General features: G+C 44.6%; 1 long non-coding RNA gene across 1 annotated transcript; it reads left to right on the top strand.

The window, feature by feature from the left end:
- Window positions 1-522: 522 nt before the first annotated feature.
- LOC140524151 (uncharacterized) lies at window positions 523-1,734 on the top strand. Its single transcript, XR_011973582.1, has 2 exons — window positions 523-1,228; window positions 1,564-1,734. It is a non-coding gene; the product is annotated as an uncharacterized lncRNA (long non-coding RNA).
- Window positions 1,735-5,109: the final 3,375 nt, after the last annotated feature.

Consider the following 5,109-nt stretch of genomic DNA (forward strand, 5'->3'; position numbering starts at 1 on the left):
AGTTCATTTACTGTTACAATAATAAGCTTTTTAAATGGTTAATTTTGATAATTACTTAAATCAAATTGGTTTTCTTGTAATCCTAGGTATATTTTTTAAGCTTTTAAAACCATTCATCTGAGGAGTCCAGAAACATAACTAGACTGTTGACCAAAACAGTTTTTACAGGACTTGCCTATACCTCGAATTCATCCCCGAATCCCCCTGTTTTCTGTGTGTTCAGTCTCAGGGCAGCTGGCTTGTCTAGGCAGTAATCTGGAGAGGACCCAACCCAGGAGGTGGCCTTATGATTCCCATGGACACAGATGGGGAACGTGAGCTAGGGATGACTGGACAGAGGGCTACGTGGGGCCCATCCCTGATACCCTGATCCTCCCCAAAGCTAAGGTAAGATGGCTGGGGGGCCCCCCATCGTCTTTTCCTATCAAACTGCCAGACCCACCCCACCCCATTAGCTTTGGGTGTGTCCATTGGGCAATATGATGTCATGAGTGCCCTTTGCCCACCAGAGGCAGGCTTGGAGAGAGCCACGCAGCTGCCTCACCCAGCATCACCCTGCCCCCCCTCCCCATCCTAGGGCGGGGTTCTTCTCCTCCCCCTGCTCCTGTGACGACTGGACTCAGGTCCCAGGGCTGTACAAAGAGGCCTTTGTCTGGGCTGGAAACGATTGTTCTTCCCTTTATGGAAACATGGGCTGTGTCTGTATAATGGAGCTTTCAAAGGCACAGATCAAAGGGCATCACAGCCCCTGGTACTCTGGCTGAGGATTATGAAGCCACCCATTCGAAGGAACACCCTGACACCCTGTCATCAGGCCCCTAATCCTTAGGCACTAAAAGCTAATCTATTCCCTCCAAGAACACCCCTTTCCCACTGAGGGGCAGGGCCCCTGAAGGACCATGGGACCTAGAAGCCGTGGGGGACCTGGACAAGGGTGGGGTGTCTCACCTTCTTGGCAGCCAGAGCTGGTAATTGGAGCCCCTGCCAGCTCAGAGAAGGGTGTAAACGTGCCAAGAGGCACCACTGATGCAAAGGGGTGGCAGCTGATTTGGCACAGTGCCACCATCACCTTCATCCCTCCCAGCTGCTGCATTGCGCCCCCCAGCTGCCCCCAACCAGGGCCCACTCAGAACTCAGAGTCTTTCTTCCTGGCACTGCAATCAACTTCACCACAGCCTACTCCATACTGCAAAGCAAAAGATGAAAAGGGGAGCTCCCAATCTTGGAGGTATCCTACTGGCTTTATAACCCTATTAGAGGCCTTAAAGGAGTCTCTTTAAGGACCTTTCCCTGAATCTGCCTTGACTTCTTTTTCATTTTACCTCAAGGTCTTCTAGTCTATATTATGATAAGAAAAATAAAGCCAGAGGTGTTACAGGGAGAAGGGCAACATATAGTCCTAAGAGTCCATGAGGTCTGGTCTCCTCTCTGAAAACAGTGACTCAGACTAGGTCAGACTGTTTTTTACCTCCTCCCATTCTAATGAATTCCCCAACATACTTATGAGTGCTAGCATCTAAGGCCAGTCTTGCCTGGTTCTCAATCTCTCATTTAATCCTCCAGGGCAGGCTGCAGGCTTGAACTCATCGGCACCTTCTCCAGCAGATCTGGGTTAGGGATTTTGGATGAGACATCCAGTCCTTGCCCAGAAGGAGTTTACAATCAATTCAAGTAGGGAGATGGAAGAGATATACATGGATCTGATATGAATAAACACACAGGTTGAACAGAATACACACAGAGATTATATCAAATACATGAACATAAATGCAGATGAACAGAAGCACCTACAAAGGGGAGAGTAAGAACTGATTGGTCTCAGGTACCTGGTACCTGCCGCAAGGATGAACACCAAAGCAGGCATATGGTAAATTCTTGCAGATTATATGACTCATCAGGGGTTCTAGATCTTTTAAGAAAGACACAGTGCAAGTCAAGACATCGTCCATGATGTCACTGGTCCTTTTGGAAAAGGAAGGACCCAAACCAACAATATCAATGACACGCAGAGGGGAAATTGCTGAATTTAGAGACAGAGGAGCTGGATTCAAATCCTGTCACTGTTGGCATCACATTGGGCAAGTCACTTCACATCTGAGCCTCAGTTTCCTCATCTGTAAAATGAGAGGGTCAAGCTAAATGATGTTTTGGGTTCCTTCCAACTCTAACATTCTAGAATTCTCTGATTCAAATCATGCCACAGTTGACAAGTTAGCTTTACTGGCAGATCAGAGAATGGACTTGAGGAGGGGAAGACAGGAGGTTTCTAAGATTCTGAGGTTTAGTTGGTGTAAGGGCAGTTATGGTTGGAGAGGGGTTCTTATTGGAAAGCTCCCACTCTTGGCTATTTAGTTTGGTCCTGTGGAGTGGGAATGGAGTGAGAACCAGGAGTGGTGCAGGGCCCTCAACTTTGATGTTGAAATCCTCCAAGATAGGAGTAGGGGACTGAGAAGAGAAAAAACTTGGAGAAGAGTGGGCTGTGGGGATCTCCATGGGAATACAAAGCCTACTGGCATTAAACCACAGAGGGAATAGATGTGCAGAGCCTACATCTTGACCATAGAATAGTGGGGTGTGGCCATCCGGGATTGCTGGCTGGTACTGTGCCCATGTTTCTAAGAGACTAAAGATTAGAAAAAGCAACCTGAGTTAAGCAGGCAAGAACCAGACAAAGGGAGGGACTCCAGGGTACTGGAAGGTATCCAGGTATCCAACGACGCATTTCTCCTCTGTCAGGGGTCTAAGGTTAGGGAAGGGAATAGAGGGAAATGGGAAAAATCTAGGGGTCTAGCTAAATCCCCTTCATTCCCTTTCTTATCTATAAATTTACTGGGCTGCCCTTATCTCTCTGGACTTCAAACAGCTGCTTCTTATCACTGGCCTGACCCAGCCCAGCCCAGTCATTTATCAGGTTCTGAATAACAGCTTTCATGGCCTGGGTGGCTAGTGCCAGGAAGGAGGGGACACTTGGGGCAACTGGGGACTGTGGCCAAGTCTTGTGCCCCTCCCAACTCTGTGTGGGAAAGGCCTGAGGCTGGGTTGATGCTGCATGGGAAGACCACCCTGAGTCGGGTCAGACAGAGTTGACAAATGAGCCCAGGAGAAGCAGCACAGGACAATGGTTAGAGTATCAAGTATGGAGTTAGAAGTCCTGGATTCAAAACTCGTTCAAGTGATTATGGGCACACAGCCTCAGTTTCCTCCTCTATAATAAATTATACTTACTGGAGATCATAGTGTAGAGCTAGAAGAAACTCTGGAATATCTAACCCCATGTCCTTATTTTACAGATGAGAAACTGAGGCTGTTACTCACAGTAGAACAATCGGCAATGGCCAGTAAGGGGCTTGCTCAAGGTCACCCAGGTATTAGATGTCAGAGAAGGGATTTGAACCCTGAATCACAAGCCTGTGCTCTTACCACTGTATCATTTGGCCTCCTCTTATCACACAAAGGTATTGGGAGGCTCAAAGCCCTGTGGAAACCCTAAAGTTTTTTGATGGATCAGCTGCTTTCATTAGATCACTACTTCACTAGAATTTCTTGGGTGAGAGACAAAATGGAAAGAACATTGACTTTGGCATCAAAGACCCTGGATTTAAATCTATGCCCTGCTACCTGCTTCTGTTCCATGAGGCTTCTCTGGACATGTTTCCTTATCTATGAAATAATCATACTAGACCGGATGGTTTCTAGGGTCCTTTTATCCCCCCTGCTTGAAAAGCTCTCCCTTCTTATCTTTATCTGTTGGGGTCCCTAGCACCTTTCAAAGTTCCTTTGAACTCATGAGGCACCTTCTAAAATAGTCCTTTCTTGATTCCCCCTGTTGTTAGCACCCTCCCCCCACAACCTACTTTGTATTTTTTTGTATGTTTTATAGGCAGCTAAATGGTGGAACAGATAGAGCATCTGGCCTGAAGTCCGGAAGACTCTTCTCAAATTCAAATCCGGCCTCAGATACTTACTAGGTGTGTGACCCTGTTTGCCTCAATTTCCTCATCTGTAAAATCAACTGGAGAAGGAAATGCAAACCACTCTAGTATCTTTGTCAAAAAAATCCCAGATGGGGTCACAAAGAGTCGGACACAACTGAAAAATGAAAAAAAAGTTTTATATTCACTGTGTACATGTTGTATTCCCCATGATAGAATGGGAGTTCCTTAAAGAACGGATTTGATTTTTTTCTGTAGCCCTAGCACCTAGCTTGTTGAGTTGAATTTATCAGTTGGGGAATGACTTGTATTCCTACAGATTTGACAACATTCTTTATATATTTGAGATATGAGACCTTTACCTGAGAAACTTACTATAAAATTCCCCCCCCCAATTTTCTGCTTTCCTTCTGTTCCGAGCTACATTTGTTTTACTTGCATAAAACTTTTCAATTTAATGTAATAGAAACTATCCATTTTATACTTCTCACTGCTCTCTAGTTTATTCATGGAAATTCATAAAAAAATATCTAACAATTTGCTCTTTAGAAAAAATGTACCCACAACAAACTTTTAAAGTTTAATTTGCACTATTTTTCTCCATTTTCTTCATCATTTTCTTAAGTCTAGACAATCAACAAAACAATAGATCAAGCCCTGATTTATGGTATGTCGATATTCATACTGAAAATGTAATAGCCAGCTCTCTTGAGCTGGTAGCAGCTGGCTCCGTCCCAGCTCTAAATCATATAAAAGCTTGATGATGTATATTGAAGAGCCCTGAATTGCAGGTCCTAGATTTGAATTTTGATGATCTCCAGAAAGACATTTAACATATTTGTCCTCAGTTTCCTCATCTGTAAAATGAGGGAATTGAATGATCTCCAAAGTCCTTATGGTGGTTTCTCAAAGAGATCCTCTAATCACTAGAGGAATGCATTCCATTCCTACTACAAGGGAGCATCTGGGATCCCAAAATAAGCATGCATTAGGTACCAACTATGTACAAGGCACTAAGATAATAATAATAATAGTGAACATTGGTGTAGCATGGATGACAGCCATCTATCCACACAAAAAGATACGATAAATAAAAAGTGATAGGGGCGAAGGAGAGAATCGGACAAAGTGTTTTGGGAAAGTTAAGGAGGGACAGATTACTAAAGATTAAGGTGGG

The sequence above is a fragment of the Notamacropus eugenii genome, chromosome 2, assembly GCF_028372415.1.
Source record: "Notamacropus eugenii isolate mMacEug1 chromosome 2, mMacEug1.pri_v2, whole genome shotgun sequence".
Classification (NCBI taxonomy): Eukaryota; Metazoa; Chordata; class Mammalia; order Diprotodontia; family Macropodidae; genus Notamacropus; species Notamacropus eugenii.